At 40.9% G+C, this 18,329-nt stretch overlaps 1 protein-coding gene and 1 long non-coding RNA gene across 3 annotated transcripts in view; one reads left to right on the forward strand and one right to left on the reverse strand.

The window, feature by feature from the left end:
• LOC106090082 (four and a half LIM domains protein 2) overlaps positions 1-18,329 on the reverse strand; it is a 579,753-nt gene that overhangs the window by 326,286 nt on the left and 235,138 nt on the right. The window lies entirely within an intron of this gene.
• Positions 1-18,329, forward strand: part of LOC131994370 (uncharacterized) — a 111,798-nt gene that overhangs the window by 33,214 nt on the left and 60,255 nt on the right. The gene's annotated exons all lie outside the window — the stretch shown is intronic.

An 18,329-nucleotide genomic window follows, 5' to 3' on the forward strand; every position in this document is an offset into this window, starting at 1 on the left:
AAATTTTGTACAATGGCTTCTTCCATGACCTTCAACATACGTGTGGTCCGAATGGGTCAATAGCCTGATACAGCTCCCATATGAACCGATCACCCTATTTTACTTCTTGAGCGGCTAAAGGGCGCAATTCTTACTCCAATTGGCTGCCATTTTACACAATGGCTTCCACTATGGTCTCCAACATTCAATTCAATTATGATCCGAATCGGTACATATCTTGATATAGCTCCAATATTATAGCAATTCCTTTCTTTTATCCTTTGTTTGCCTAAAAAGAGATATCGGGAAAAGAACTCGACAAATGCGATCTATGGTGGAGGGTATATAAGATTCGGCCCGGCCGAACTTGGCACGCTTTTACTTGTTTCTATTATCTTTTTGGCAACATTGGTTTAAACAGCTCTGCACATTTTGTGTTTTGTTTCACTATTAAACATCTTCTGCTACAAACGAACAACGCGCGCTTCTTCCATTTTACGACGAAGCTCATTTTTGGCTCAATGGGTACGTAAATAAGCAAAATCGTCGATTCTGGAGTGAAGATCAGCCAGAAGCATTGCAGGAGCTACCAATGCATCCAGAAAAAGTAACAGTTTATGGGCTGGTGGCATCATTGGACCGTGGTTTCAACAAGACGCTGCCAAATGTCACACAGTACGCGTAACAACGGACGTATTGAGAGGCGAGTTCGGTAAACATTTTATTTCACGTTCGGCATCGGTCAATTGGCCGCCTTGATCGTTGCGATTGATTTAACGACTTCAGACTATTTTTTGTGGGGCTATGTTAAAGCTCTTGTCTATTCAAATAGGCCCGCTTCAATTGACGAAATGGAAGACAACATTGAATCATTTATTCGTGAAATACCGGCCGAAATGTTGGAAAGAGTATGCCAAAATTGGACTAAGCGGATGGAACATTTGAGGCTCAGTCACGGTCAACATTTTCATGAAGTAATCTTCAAACATTAAATTATATGGACCGTACTATCGATTCAAATAAAGATTTCATGCATTTTTCTAAATTAAAAATATATATATTTTTTTTGAAACACAAGAGAGCACGCTAACTTTTGAAGAAGTAAAACTAGCCGCTTGAAATTTTGCATAAATACTTCTTTTTAGTGTAGGTCGGTTAGTATTGTAAATGGGCCAAATAGGTCCATATAAACCGATCTTGGGTCTTGCCTTCTTGAGCCTCTAGACGGCACAATTCTCGTCCAATTTGACTGAAAGTTTGCACGTAGTGTTTTGATATAACTTGCAAAAACTGTGCTAAGTATGGTTCAAATCGATTCATAACCTGATATAGCTGTGATCTTGGATCTTGACTTCTTGAACTTTTAGAAGGCGCAATTTTTATCCGATTTGTAATTTTGCACGTGGTGTTTTGGTAGCACTTCCAATATTTGTGGGAAGTATGGTCCATAACCTGGTATAGGTGTCATATAAACCGATCTTGTATCTTAACTTATTGAGCCGCTAGAGGGCGCAATTCTCATCCGATTTGGCTAAAATTGTGCAAGAGGTGTTTTGATATGACTTCCAAAAACTGTGATAAGTATAGCGCAAATCGGCACATTACCTGATATTGCAAATTGCAAATTTTGCCCATGAATTTTCCACTAAGGAACGGGGGCAAGCTTCTCACATATCAATGAGTGCAATCCGATTCAAGTTTTAAGCTCAATGATAAGGGGCCTCCTTTTTATAGCCGAGTCCGAACGGCGTGCCGCAGTACGACACCTCTTTGGAGAGATGTTTTACATGGCATAGTACCTCACAAATGTTGCCAGCATTAGGAGGGGAAAACCACCGCTGAAAATTTTTTCTGATGGTCTCGCCAGGATTCGAACCCAGGCGTTCAGCGTCATAGGCGGACATGCTAACCTCTGCGCTACGGGGCCTCCAACATAACCTGATATAGCTGCCATATACAGTGATCTGGACTTCTTGAGCCTCTAGAGAGCGCATTTCTCATCCGATTTGGCACAAATTTTGTTCAACTGCTTCTCCCATGGCCTTCAACATACGTGTGCAATATGGTCTGAATCGATCTATAGCTTGATACAGCTCCCATATTAACCGATCTCCCGATTTCCTTCTTGAGCCCCGAATCGGTCTATAACTTGATATAGCTTCTCCTCCTCCTCCGTCCTTATTCATTATTTGTTGTTTGTCTAAAAAGAGATACCACGCAAAGAGCGCGACAGGTGCGATCCATGGTGGAGAGTATATAAGATTCGGCCCGCCCTAACTTAGCACGCTCTTACTTGTTTTTTATTACCATGGTGTAGAATGTTTGACGGTCATCAAACAGACGGTGATAGTCTAAATGATTTTGGATATTTTTCAAACCATGCATTTATCATTCGAAACACCTACAAAGAACTATCAGCGAACGAGACCACCCCTAGTGTACGATATGGAATTGTTAAATGAATATTCATAAATTTCCTCTTCACAGGAGGGAGGACATCACACACTAGCAGTGACACGCCGACATTTCAAGTTCAGTGTTATAATGGCATCATTTTTGGCGTGGTTCGTATTAACCGCTTCACAAAAGTTTAGTGACATTGGACGTCGCACACATTCCATGCTGAGCTGTCTAAGACATTTGATGACATTTAAGGGTTATCAGGTTACATTATGGTATAGCAAGGTGGTGTCAACTTTAAGGTAGTGAATAAAATTCACTTATTACTCGGGCTTCTGTGCGTTAGTAGTGACAATGTTAACATATGATGAAATTTTCGTTGTACACTACGACAAAGGTCAAGTAAACATTTAAAAATGCAATTAAGACAAAAACGTATTGGTGACATTTAAGTTAGTCATGGGACTGATTACAAACTAAATACTCATAAAAAATAGAGAGGGAAATGGTGGAAACATGAATACCATACTTTTTTTCCACCCACCAAATCGAGAAAGTTTGGGGATGCTAAAAATAGCACAGATTCGCCATTCATTCATATGTTGAGCATTTTTTTTTTATTTACGGTAATCATTTTTAGAAACAGAACTGTCCTTTTGTTTTTCAATTTGTTTACCATATGCCTTCATATAGAAATGCGAGATATATCAGAAATGACAAAAAAAATGGCCAGTTTTGGCACGTATATTAATAGGGTCACAAACTTTAAAAAATACGTTGTGACCATAAGTGTTCGCATATTTTGTTCGATATCGCCGATAATTGAGACAGTGTGTTGTGTAAGGTCCTTCGACATTCTTCTTCAATTTGGCTCAGATAAGTCCAGATTTGGATATTGCTGCCATGTAGACCAATCTCTTGATTTAAGGTTTTGGGCCCATAAAAATTTGGGACAGTGAGTTGTGTTAGGCCCTTCGGCATCCTTCTTAAATTTGGCCCAGATCGGTTCAGATTTGAATATAGCTGTCATATAGACCGATCTCTCGATTTAAGGTTTTGGGCCTATTAAAGGCGCATTTATTCTCCGATTTCGCCGAAATTTGGGACAGTGAGTTGTGTTAGGCCCTTCGACATTCTTCTTCAATTTGGCCCAGATCGGTCCAGATTTGAATATAGCTGTCATATAGACCGATCTCTCGATTTAAGGTTTTGGGCCCATAAAAAGCGCATTTATTGTTCAATGTCGCAGAAATTTGGGACAGCGAGCTGTGTTAGGCCCTTCGGCATCCTTCTTCAATTTGGCCCAGATCGGTTCAAATTTAAATATAGCTGTCATATAGACCGATCTCTCGATTTAAGGTTTTGGGCCCATAAAAGGCACATTTATTGTCCTATGTCGAGTATTTCATAGATGAATATCTCCTCAAAAAAATAAGTATAAATTTCGGCCACATTTCTTGATCAAAGTACTTAAAATCCCCATAAACCCATTTTTAGTAAATTGGCCGTGGAGACCTCAATTCTTGGACGTCGCAAAAAGTTTTTGGAACGCAATTAGGAATTACTTGGGGTAATAAAAATTTATTTTCAAAGTGAGAGTTTCAGCTTTGCGTTTTGAGAACACGAAGGGCTTTTCCAGTTTTGTTGTAAAAAAAATTTCCACAACACAATTTATGAAAATTGCATTCAAAACGCATCTACATTAAGTCCTCTTTACAGTTGAATGAGCTAAATTGAAAGTGAGACAGATCAACTAAAATTACAATACGACCTTGACCACTTACACGACTGGTGTCAACTGAATCTAATGAACATAAAACAAGTAAAAGCATGATGGGTTCGGCCAGGCCGAATCTTGAGAATGTCTCTAATAGTGTGCATGTCTCTAATAGTGTGCACAAGACACAATATTTTTATACCCTCCACCATAGGATGGGGGTATACTAATTTCGTCATTCTGTTTGTAACACCTCGAAATATGAGTCTTAAGACCCCATAAAGTATATACATTCTTGATCGTCGTGACATTTTAAGTCGAACTAGCCATGTCCATCCGTCTATCTGTCGAAAGCACGCTAACTCTTAAAGGGGTAAATTTTGCACAAATACTTCTAATTAGTGTAGATCGGTTGGGCTTTAAATGGACCAAATCGGTCCATATTTTGATATAGCTGCCATATAAACCGATCTTGGGTCTTGACTTCTTGAGCCTCTAGAGGGTGCAATTCTTATCCGATTTGACTGAAATTTTGCACGTGGTGTTTTCATATCACTTCCAACAACTGTGCTAAGTATGGTTCAAATCGGTTCATAACCGATCTTGGGTCTTGACTTCTAGAGCTTTTAGAAGGCGCAATTCTTATCCGATTCGGCATAAATTTTGTACAACGGCTTCTCCCATGACCTTTAACATACGTGTGCAATATGGTCGGAATCGATCTATAGCTTGATACAGCTCCCATATAAACCGATCTCCCGATTTTGCTTCTTGAGCCCCGAATTGGACTATAACTTGATATACCTCCTCCTCTGTCCTAATTCATTATTCTTTGTTTGCCTAAAAAGAAACATTGCGCAAAGAACTCGACAGATGCGATCCATGGTGGAGGGTATATAAGATTCGGCCCGGCCGAACTTAGCACGCTCTTACTTGTTTTTTCTGAATTGGAAGAAAATTTGGCACCTTACATAACAAAAGTTATATATATATATATATATAAAATTCGGCCTTAAATTAATAATTCGATGAGTTACAAACGATACTATATCCACATCCTATGCTAAGGAGTTTAGCAAACATACAAAAAAAGCAAAACTGGACGATTAAGCAGCAGACAGTCTTACAAGAACCATCCGCAGCCATCATCATTTGAAACGAGGTTAGTTTTAACTTGAACCTTGGCCACATTCAAATTGTATTCCAAGACACAGTGAACCACTTCGGGTGGCTATACATCTACTTCACGCGATCCTATCTAAATTACTTGGTAATTCACAACAACTAATTCACCAAAACTCCCGCCGAGTTAAGTCAATTATGGCGAACGCAAAAAAAAAACATGGCAAAGGGTTGAAAATGGAAATTAACCTTGTATAATGTGGCTTTTGAAAGTGACAACTTCTAAAAATGATGAAGTAACTTTGGTAGTACCTGAGGCAAATAAAATAAATAAGCCTACAATAGACACTTGCGGTTTATGACATTGAAAGAAAGCAAGAAAAACAACGAAGGGTATATTATCTCTTCGTAAATCGCCATAAACCCCTTGCCACAAATGATGCCTGTTCATGAATAGAAACTCCACACCACCAGGTTCATGTTCACGTTCACATTCGCTCTTACAATGGCGCAAAGCGAACACAATTTCCATAAAACTTTTATGGGCGTTACAGTGAAAAACCTCATGTTTACAGAAACGTAACGAGACTCAGAAACAATGAACTTTTGCCACATCAACGAAATGAAATGAAGAAAGGCAAATAAAAATAAAAATGTGGAAATGAGCAAAATTCTCATACATTGCGATAATAAATTTTATCGACCACATGAGCAACAATCCGCGTTGGCTACAATTTTTTATTTCAATGCATGTGGACGAAAATATTCCTCCCATCCACCCTTTCGTTTACATCTATCGGATGTTTTCCTACCGCATTTGAATTTATTCCTATCATTTCAATGTTTGTCTTCCTCGTGGTCAAGAAAGGTGCGCATTTAAACCCACAAAAATTAAAAAAAACCCCCCAAACATCAATTGGACGCCGACCAGCAAACTACAACCGAAAGTTATGAGACCACATTAAATAAAATATTTTTAAACATTTATTCATTGCTGATGATTGTTTTTATTGCCAATAATTTTCGATACATATTTCAAAACTGCCACTATATTCGATGAGATGAATGTCTCCGAAAATAGCGATCATGCAGCACATGTCGATTATTTCATCAGAATGGCCAATAGCACATTTATTGCCAAGAACCAATTGCCAATTTCTGGTACTAACAAAAAAGGGAAGACAAGTGTCTTCATTTTGAACTTCTGACAAAAATGTAATCGCGCAAGATTTTTTGTGCAATTTTACAGTAATCCGCCTGAATTGGACTAATTGGCAGGAAGAACTGAATATTTATGAACTCTAGATAATGAAAGTAACTCAAGCCGACAAACTTCAAAATAACTTTAAAGGCTGTTGTTATCACTCACGAATGTAACCAGCCTAGAAAATTTCCATTCAAATGCTGTTCTGCCTTGGCTAATAAAACCAAAACTTGAAATTCTGGAGAAAAAAAAAATCTGAACAATATTTCTGCACTACTTATCCCCTCACATTTGGTCACTTCAGTCATGTAAAATTTCCCTACGAAGGTGTCATTTAGAACCTCAAAAATTGATTCTCACTTCCAAATATACGAGAGGATAGAATTTTAGGGTAGCTATAGCCAGCATCCATACTATCAGAGGTCTAGGATTGGCTGCGCCACACGCAACTAACGGACCGACGATCAGAACTTGACTACAAGATCTTTTACCGACTACATGCGTTCGATTGTGCTACAGGCACTCGATCTTCTGTGACAAAGCCTTTTTTTGATCTATTGAAAATCGTGTTAAAGCTGCTCACGAAATGACTATCCTATCACTTTCAGGTTTACTCCGCACTGCCACCGCTCTCGAATTACTCTATCTCCTCCTGCAGAAACTACTCCGTATTTTCCAAAGTTTCGGTGTCCGGACATTGTCAAAGCCTCGGATAACTCCAGCAAGAAAAACGTGCTAAGTTCGGCCCGGTCGAACCTTGGCTACCACCATGAATTCCGCTAAAAATGTATCCTTTTTACTGAAATTGTATTTGAATTATATTGGTCTCAAGAAGTAAAAGCGCGCTAAGTTCGGCTGGGTTGAATCTTGGGTACCCACCACCTTGGTTTCCGCTAAAACTGATATTGGTCTCAGGAAGTCATATCAGGATATCGGTGCTTAGGGGGCCTATATAACCATTTTGATCGATTCGGATACAACTTGACACTGATGTTGTAAATCATAAGATAGGGTTTTGGACCGAATTTCAGGCAAATCAGGTGAAAATTAAGGCTTCTTAGGGCTGATGAAGTCAAATCCGGGGATCGGTTTATATGGGGGCTATATCTGTTTATAGGCCGATTCGAATCATACTTGGCATGGATGTTGAAAGCCGTGTCTCAAGTTTTTGTTCCAAATTTCAGCCAAATCGAAAGAAAATTGAGGCTTCTAAGGCCTCAAGAAGTAAAATCCGGGTATCCGGGTATATAAGGGCTATATCTGTTTATAGACCGATCCGGATCATACTTGGCATGGATGTTGGAAGCCGTGACTCAAGTCTTTGTTCCAAATTTCGGCCAAATCGAATGAAAACTGAGGCTTCTAAGGCCTCAAGAAGTAAAATCCGGGTATCCGGGTATATGGGGGCTATATCTGTTTATAGACCGATGCGGATCATACTTGGCATGGATGTTGGAAGCCGTGACTCAAGTCTTTGTTCCAAATTTCGGCCAAATCGTATGACAATTGAGGCTTCTAGGGGCTCAAGAAGTCAAATCCGGGTATATGGGGGCTATATCTGTTTATAGACCGATCCGGATCATACTTGGCATGAATGTGGGAAGCCATAACTCAAGTATTTGTTTCAAATTTTAGCCAAATCGTATGACAATTGAGGCTTCTAGGGGCTCGAGAAATCTCATCGGTTGATCGGCTTATATGACGCTACGCTGAACTCCCCATCGCAAGCCGATGCCTTTTTATACCCACCACCATAGGATGGGAGTTATACTAACCCAGTCATTCCATTTCTAACACCTCGAAATATTGATCTGCGATCGCATAAAGTATATATACTCTGGATCGCCTAGACATTTTGAGTCGATCTAGCCATGTCGGTCCGTCTATTGAAATCACGATAGAGGTCGAACGCATAAAGCTAGCCGCTTAAAATTTTGCACAGTTACATCTTATTGTTGGAGGTCGTTGGGGTCTGCAAATGGGCTATATCGGTTTAGATTTGGATATAGCTCCCATACAAACCGATCTCCTGATTTTATATATTTAGCCCCTAGAAGCCGCAATTGTTATCCGATTGGGCTGACATTTTGCAAGTAGTGTTCTGTTACGACGTCCGTACTTCGCACGGTTGAAATCGTTCTGTTACCTAATACAGCTCCCGTATAACCCGATTTCCCGATTTGACATGTTGAGTCGCTGCAGTCCGTAATTTTTGTCCGATTCAGCTAAAATCTTGCATGTAGTGTTCTGTTACGACTTCCAACAACTGTGCCTCTCGATGATTTTTGTTCGGTTCCAAGAAGCTTTAATTTTTGTCTAAATAAAATTATACGCTTCAACTAATTTTATTTTGTGTCAATTTTACGCAGAATCCATGGTGGTGAGTTTCAAGGTTTCGGCTAGGCGGACCTTAGTACATAGTTATATAGTTGCTCACAAATGTCGCCAGCATTAGGAGGAGACAACCACCGCTTAAAATGTATCTCTTGTTCAGGCCAGGCTTCCAATCCAGGCGTTTAGCGGTGGCCTCCAATCTTCTTAACTTAAAGTAAATCTATAGCCCTGCACTTGAAAAGATTTCCATATAAGGGTGATCCTTTAGCTATTATCTTATTGGCAACACTGGTTTAAACAGCTCAAGCACGTTTCGTGTTTGGTTTCACTGTCAAACGTCTTCAGTTTGGTCTATAATTGAACCACGCTTCTTCCATTTTACGACGAAGCTCATTTTTGGCTCATCAATTTCATCTGAGGAGCTACTTAATCTGGAATAGTTTCATGCATGTTTGTTGTTATTTTCTAGTGTCCGTATGGTGCTTCGATCAAAAAATCTGACATTTAGTCACACGTTTGCTTCGCTCACAAAAAACAAACTAATAAAATAGGCAACAAGAAAGATGTCTACGTAAGAGACAGTGATTCATTTACGATGAAAATGTGAATTTTTATAGATCAATTTTGAGCTCTATGACGGCAATCAAAATAAAACAAGAATACTTGAAGGCATTTTACGAGCATCTGTGGTGCGCGGTCGAAATATTTACGAATTTCTGATGCAAAAATTAGCAAATAAATGGATGGGGTTGGTGCACCTCAATTGTCTTCCTGCCTTGTAGCACTGAATTGCAAACGAAGATGAATTATGAAATTAAAAACAAAAAGTGAATGAAATTTCTCCACAGCAGCAAATTTAGCTTGGTGGTCATATTCTTTGATTCACCCCCAACCCAGGAAAAATTAGCCATTCTTCTCCACTGCGTGGATGGGTGAATGTGTATGGCTGACTACTCCCTAAGGGGCTGTTGTTGGTCTGGATTTTGATTAATGGCCGTCCATTATTGCCAACCTGTAGTCGTAAATATATTGAATATAGATTGAATAATTTCATTAAAGTTGATGATGAAAGACAGACATTCAATGCTTCCCTCTTAAGCATTTGCACAACAGCGAGCGCTGTTATTATTATGTTTGTATAGAAATTTTATCTTAAATTAATTATTCAATTAAGATCTCAGTACCATTTGGTTTTGAACTTTAAACTACAAACCCCCCGGAGGAGGAGTCCAAGGGCGAGTTATCATACTCAATTACTTAGTTCGGCATGCTTGAACAAATTGCCTTATTATGTTCAAACTTAAATTAATTAAGTCAAACATTAAAAATCAAATATGGTAAGTCTTGCAAACCAAAAACTTGTTTACCATCAGTATTGAATTTGTTTCAAGAATGAATATCTTCTGAATCGACAAATGTCTTACGGGTAGGTTACAAAAACATTTTAGGGGCTGTAATTCCAATCAATAAGGCACCTATTTATATTTGCCGTAACAATCTTCCTTAACAAAAAAAAAAACTCCTTACAATGTCAGCTTTTTTGTTTTTCCTTGTCCGCCTTATCCACGTTATACCCAAACAAGTAAAAAGGCGTTAAGTTCGGCCGGGCCGAACTTTGGATACCCACCACCTCGGGTATATATGTGAACCACCCTTCGTGAAAATCCGGTGAAAAGTTCATACCTTATGCCCCATAGCAGCTATATCGAAATATGTTCCGATTTGGACCAAATACTAGTAAGTACAAGTCATTGTTTAATTGCGTATAACAAAATGTTGATCTTCTTACTTGCTATATCTAAAAATAAACCGATCTGAACCATATATTCGGACACAGATGTCGAAAAGCCTAACATATGTCACTGTGTCCATTTCCATTGAAATCGGATTATAAATGCGCCTTTTATGGGGCCAAGACTTTTAATCGAGAGATTGGTCTACATGGCAGCTGTATCCAAATCTGCACCGATTTGGGCCGAAGGGCCAAATTTCGCCGATATCGGACTATAGATGCGCTTTTCATGGGCCAAAACCTTAAATCGAGAGATCGGTCTATATGGTAGCTACATGCAAATCTTGATCGAACTACGCCAAACGACAGAAATATGTCGAGGGGCTTAAGATAACTCACTGTCCCAAATTTCGGCGTCATCGGACAATAAATGCGCCTTTTATGGGCCCAAAACCTTAAATCGAGATATCGGTCTATACGGCAGCTATATTCAAATCTGGACCGATCTGGGTCAAATTGAAGAAGAACATCGAAGAGCCTAACACAACTCACTGTTCCAAATTTTGGCAAAATCGCACAATAATTGCGTCTTTTATGGGCGCAAGACCTTAAATCGAGAGATCGGTCTATACGGCAGCTATATTTAAATCTGGACCGATCTGGGCCAAATTGAAGAAGAATGTCGAAGGGCCTAACACAACTCACTATCCAAAATTTTGGCAAAATCAGACAATAAATGCGTCTTTTATGGGCGCAAGACCTTAAATCGAGAGATCGGTCTATATGGCAACTATATCCAAATCGGGACCGATGTGGGCAAAGCTGAAGAAGGATATCGAAGGGCATAACACAACTCACTGTCCTAAACTTCAGCAAAATCTGACAATAAATGCGTCTTTTATGGGCCCAAAACCTTAAATCGAGAGATCGGTCTATATGGCAGCTATATCCAAATCGGGACCGATCTGGGCCAAATTGAAGAAGGACATCGAAGAGCCTAACACAACTCACTGTCCTAAACTTCAGCAAAATCAGATAATAAATAGCCCGTCTTTGAATTCAACCTGCTTATGGACAAAAAAAGAATCTGTGCAAAGTTTCAGCTCAATATCTCTTTTTTTAAAGACTGTAGTGTGATTTCAACAGACAGACGGACGGACATGGCTAGATCGTCTTAGATTTTTACGCTCATCAAGAAGATATATACTTTATAGGGTCGGAAATGGATATTTCCATGTGTTGCAAGCGGAATGACAAAATGAATATACCCCCATCCTTCGGTGGTGGGTATAAAAAGAGCGCACGTCAAGTCAATTACTGGGTTAGGTGCATGTCCATAGTGACATGGGCCGGGTTAATATCTGCACCCTTATTTCTTTTTTCTTTTTTTGTGAACAAAATAAGTTTTTTTTTCCGGGATATTGGTCTCAATCGGGCAAGTATTTTGAAGGAACCAATTGAAGGGATCAATTTCGGGAAATAATAAAGGCCTTATGAGGGTCTAATACAACACACTTAGGGTCTAATACAACATACCACATACAGTCAATCAATAAAGTTTGCATACACATGCATCTAGCGAATAAAATGGCTGTATTCCCACCTTTTATTTATAGACATTTATTTTTTTTGACACTGAACTTCAACGGAATATAGATCAATACATATGTAACTTATTTCCACGACGTTAAATTCATGCAAAGGTTCAAATATAGCGAAAAACTTAAATATTATCGGGAATTCCTATCAATAAAGGTTACGTGCATTAGGAAGCACATAATTATTTTTTTAAAACTAAAAAAGTTTTACAAGACTTATGTGTCCTCCTTTAAATGCGGCAATTGTTCCCAATCGTCGATTGACGCTTTTAACCAGAATTTGGGTGTCGATTTCCCCCGTATTTGCTCACTCTTTTCATTAAGCAGGTCTTAGGCCCTCTTTAGATGAAAGTTTGTATTTTTGGATACTTTTTCAGGTTATTCTCTGATTTGATCTATTGGATTCATGCCATATGCTTTGACGGGTATAAAAAGCGCTTAACAATCACTTTATTATCATTCTCAAGCTCTATAAGCCGTATTTTTAGGTCAACGGTCGGTTGAAAATAAAATTTGCTTGAATTTTAGACGCTCACATTTGTAAGGCTGTTTTGTGTCGTGGCCTACAGTTCACTTTGACCTTCATTATAGATTTTTGTATTGAATAACAAGACGAAAATTAAGGATTCATTCGCAAATGCAAATTTGTCCATGAACATTCCATTGAGGTACAGGGGCTAACTTCTCACATATCAATGAGTGCTGTCCGATTCAAGTTTAAGCTCAATGATAAGGGGCGCCCATTTAACAGGCGAGTCCGAACGGTGTCCCGCATTGCGACACTGCCATGCCAAATGGTACAGTACCTCCCAAATGTCGCCAGCATTAGGAGGCGGTAACCACCGCTGAAAATGTTCATGATGTTCTCGCCAGGATTCGAACACATGCGTTCAGCGTCATAGGCGGACATGCTAACCTCTACGCTACAGTGGCCTACCATTTAAAATAAAAAATCCTTGATATTGAAAAAAATATTTTTCACCAAAGGGAACGTTTCCTTAAAAGTTGGAAAATTGATAATCTTTAAATAAAGCCTGCAAATCTTTGGCTCGAATCTTCAAAATTAGGACAAATATTTTTTCTGTGAACTTGCTCTGTATTCCGCATTCTTGGCTTCAGTAGCATCTCGACACTGTTGGTCGTTCTATGGGTTTTGGTGGGGGAGGCTTCCGGTGCCCAAGTACGGATTTCGCGGCATTTTCCATGGAGTGGGCAATGGATTGCCACTGCGCCGTTATATCATCGTGACAAGGAGAGCTTTCATCAAGCAGTTGGGTCAGTCGTGTGGAGCATACCGTTAGCATCTGTTGTGTTTGCAGCTTTTCAATGTCGAGCTTCCGTGCAGTGTCAGATCGTACTTTTCTTACCATACTCAAACGGGTGCCAAGCTTTGCTGCGACAAGGTAATGATCCCAATTTATATTTGCGCCACGAATTGGTCGTACACCTAACAAACTGGATGAATGCCATCCATCTATCACAACGCGATCGAATTGGCTTCTTATGATTTGATAGGGTGACAGCCATGGGGATTTGTGAATTCTTTTATGTTGAAATCTGGGGGTGTTTTTGACCATAATACGTTTTTCGGACGTTATCTCCTGGAGACTAAACTTTCCGACTGTTGGACCAAAGATGTCTTCTTTCCTTATCTTCGCATTAAAATCTGACAGAACGATTTTAATAGAATGGGCGGGGCAATAAAGAAAATCGTTCGTTTACTCGTTCTTGTCTTCCGTTAAGGCATGGGCACAAATAAGTCAGATGTTGACAAATTTGGCTTTTATGGGGATTGTGGCTACCGGAGTAATGCTGGAGACTAGGTGTATCAGTCTCCGACTAACCACAAATCCACAACCAAATCCATGCCTCGTATCATAGCAGCTATAGTATAGTTCGTCACAGATTGGTCTTTTTGTGACGCCATTCACGGTCCATCGCACTTCCTGTAAGGCGTTAATGTCTGCCTTATACTTCTCCAAAACATCCTCTAATGGGTTTACTGCACCTTCTCTATAAAGAGTGCGGACATTCCAGGTACAGATCTGCAGATCATGGTCATTTATTCATTTGGGTGAGGGCGTTTTTTTTCATTCTTTTGTTTCTCACAGTAATCCTTAGAGTTTTTCGGGGGCAGATTACTGGCCCAGCGCCCCAACCGCATGGGTTATGTTAGATCACATATGCATCCCCCGATGTCACGAGCAGCTTGCTCCAAGATCCGACGCTCGCCTTTAGCCGCCACTAAGCTGGGAACAGACGCTGATGCATGGAGGATATATCTAAATCTGAACCAATTTCACAAAAATCCGAAAGCCATACTGTCTTTCATTCTATTTCCTTTTTAGTAACAGCCTCTTCTTCTCATGATACGGATCTCCTCATAGGATTTTCGTCGTCCTACCGACCGTTTCGATGTTCCGCAGTATTACATGCCTGTTCATCGACCACGCTTTTAACTCGGACTGCGTCGACTCGAAAGGCTTTGGGTTAACCAAATTTATTGACTACAGTCCTATGGTCTTTATGCCAAATCCCGTGCTACTTACAAAATACTTAATTGCTTTCCATACCACTCCCCTATGTTAGTTCATGTCTTGTATAGTGTCCCCACCTAAGTACAGGTGTCCGTTAGCCGCGAAAGCCGGGCAATGACATAGGGAATGCTCCAACATCTCATTATCTTCCTTCACATGCCCTACACATGCTATCACTTGACGCACCGATTTAGCATAATTGAGCTCTAAGTCCCGTCCGTTTTGACACCAAAAGGTATACTAACCTCCATCTAACTTCCTTTCATGAAAAGACTCGTCTTCTCACGATCCGGGTCAACCCATAAGATTTTCGCCGTCCTACCGACTGTTTCGTTTGTCGTCCACTCCCTTAAATCGGACTGCGTCGATCCGAAAGATTTCGTGTTAACCAAATTTATCGACATTGCCAAATCGTCTGCCCTTTCATTCCCTCTTACTCTATTATGACCAGGCATCCAAACGATGCAGATTGTGTCATCCTCAGAGAAGGCGTTAATCTCTTTCCTACACTGCAAGACTGTTTTCGACCTTACCGTTCTGCTTGTTATTGCCCTTGTGGCAATTTTACTGTCCGTAAAGATGTTCACACTCGACGTACTCGCGATAGTACCACACAACCTCACGCATTCCGTGATCGCCCGGATCTCTCTCAATGTAAACTCCCAGGCCCACTCTGTCTCCTAGCTTTAATCCATCTGTAACATGATCTTTCAGACGGCAATACTATGGTTCCGTCAGTCCACGACTGTGCCGCTGGCAGCAGTGCCTTGCACTCGACATCAAGTGTCGTCTCAGGTAACCGATCGGAAACCTCTTCCCTTCCTTCCAGGTTTCCTACCGTCGCCTCGATTACATCGCGATGGTATGAGCTGCTTCCATCCTCAATCCATTCTTCTTTTAATCTAAATGTCCATTTAATCTGTATGTCTATGGGTCGGATATCTAGTATAGTCTCCAGCACCCTAGTGGGCGTGGTCTCATCGATCCGCCTATTGCAAGACAACATGTTCTCTGGACTTGTTGTATGGTCCTTATGTTGCACTTTTTCTCCATAGCAGTCCACTAAACTACAGAGGCGTAAATAAGTATTCCAATTAAGTTTCCTATCCAAGATCACTCCTAAGTTTTTGACCTTGTCAGCTATCGAAATCCTTTTATTGAGGAAACGTGGTGCGTCAAATTGGCCCACATTCGTTTTCCTCATGAACAGGCATATTTCCTTCTTCTCTGGGTTAACATTGAGACCCCTGGGTCTGGTCCAGTATATGCCATATGCAGGACCCTTTCGGCCCTTCTGCATAGCTGGTTTTGGATCCTTACCCCTAAGAAGTATTATAAAATCATCGGCATAGCATAGTGGTGTGGTTATGGTGGTTACCCAAAGGATTGGCGATAAAATGCCACCTGTGGCGTGCCCTGTTCCACTTTCTCCCTTACATTAATGTCATGGGACCCGCAATTTATCCACCTGTTCCTTAGCATATGGTTTATCCAGTCTCTAAGGACCCGGTTCACCCGGTACCAATCTAAGGTTTGGATCAATTTGTCGGTCCGCACATTGTTAAACGCCCCTCGATGCCAATGCAAACCGCCATTGTGTACGTCTTGGCATCGAAGGATTCTTCTATCTTATGCACAACCTCGTGCAGGGCAGTCTGCACCGACCTTCCCTTGACATAGGCATGTTGTTTGTATTTGATGTCATTCTCTTTATCATGGTATCCACAATGGGTTCTATGGTTTTGAATAGAAAAGTCGTTAGGCTTATGGGTCTGTAGGCCTTTGTTGTCGCATAACTTGCCTTGCCAGGCTTGGGTATAAACACCACCCTTGCCTCCTGCCAGACTTTCGGAGTAAATGCAAGACGTAGGCACGCTGTGGCCAGATCAGGCGCCAGATAGTCGGCCTCCTTTTGAAGTAACACCGAAAATATTCCATCAAGTCCGGGTTATGATAAACCTTCGATCAACCTCATTATTTAAAGATTCTGGCATCTGTGAGTCCCGTCGTGTCCTGTGGAAAATGCGTTTTCATCAAAAGCCTCAATATGTCCCCCGTTGTTTCTGCTCTCACTCCCATGTCGTCTCCCTTGAGCCGTGTGTAATACACATCCCAATATACTTCCGCATTTTTACAACGTGCTCTGTTAAAAAGTCTGCGGACCTCTTTCCCAATGTTGCGAATCTCCCCGGTCATCCAGGGTTTTTCTGGGGTTGATTTCCTTTCTCGAAGAGGACAACTATCTTCGAATGACTGCACCAGTGCAGTCATCTTCTTCTGAGTAGTCTTCCAAATTTTGACCAGTTGGTTTTCAACTCATTACGAAAGCTTTTCGGATTCGGCGCTGGCCGTGCTATTCTAAACCTAATGTAGCGATGGTCTGATAAGGAATGATCCTTGGAGACCCTCCAATCGTGAACCTCATCGATTAGATTTTCCGAACATATCGTCACATCTTAAACCTCCTCCCTAATCCTATTAACAAAGGTAGCGGTGTTACCAATATTAAGTGTTATTAGGTCGTTAGTATTCAAGAATTCTGCCTGGGCCTTATTAATGTTGGTACTACCCCACGCAATATGGTAGGAGTTCGCATCACTTCCTATTAGTACCTCATTTCCTGTCTGTTTTGCTTTCCTCACCAACCGTTGCAGCTCCACGTAGGTGACGGTGTCGGAGAGTCGAAAGTCAGATAAAGTGATGCCAGGTATGCTCCATCGTCTCCCTGTCTCATCACTGTTGCATCCGACGTTGACAACTCTGGAGAAAATACATAATTTAAATTTTTATGACAAATAACGCAGATCCTCGGCCGAGTACCAGTGTTAGCATAGAATAATTGGTAGTTGATATGGTTCAGTCCAGAAACTTTGTTCCGGGTCGTCCATGGCTCCTGAATTAAGGCAATATGAATCTTGCCCTTGCTGATTTTCTCCATCAGAACGTGAGTAGCTGTGTCGCTCCGGTGGTGGTTTATAAGGATGACCTTAATCATTGGTCCTCCATTAGATGGGCCTCATGGAAGTAGGTGATGGGCCCATCGTCTGCTCCCTATTCTTTAGGCTGCATTGAGTTTCGCTTCACTACACTGTTTGATGTTTTAATGTTAGGATCATTGCAAACTCTAGTCTTCCGAGCTTGAGAAAATCAGTAATGGTTCCATCGGGTCCCTGCTCGTTAGGCTGTATTGAGTCTACCGTCCCTGCGCTGCCTGATGATCCAAATTTTTGGATCTTTGCCTACACTTTCCTTCCAAATGTTGAGTAAATGGGCTTCTGGGGAGTAGGTTATGGTCTCATCGTCTGCTTCCTGTGCGTCAGGCGGCATTGAGTTCTCTGTCCCTGCACTGCCTGATGTTTCAGCATTAGGATCTTCATCCATTATAGTCTTCCTAATTCCGAGAAAGTTGTTGATGGTTCCGTTGTCGGGTCGCTGTTCGTAAGGCTGTGTTGGATCTCTAGCCCCTGCACTGACTCATGTTTTAGTATTAGGATCTTTGCTTATCCTAGTCTTCCCAATATTGAGAGAGTTGGTGATAATCTCGTCATAGGCCCCCTGTTCGTAAGATTTTATTGAGTGTCCCGCCATTGCGCCGCCTGATGGCTCACTATGGCTCTTGAAAAGATGGCCATGGCCCCGTAGTGCGCCATGCCTTTAGTCTTAGCCAAACCATATTACGGGGACTTTTTCAATGCCCACTACAAGG

Source organism: Stomoxys calcitrans, chromosome 1 (assembly GCF_963082655.1).
Source record: "Stomoxys calcitrans chromosome 1, idStoCalc2.1, whole genome shotgun sequence".
Classification (NCBI taxonomy): Eukaryota; Metazoa; Arthropoda; class Insecta; order Diptera; family Muscidae; genus Stomoxys; species Stomoxys calcitrans.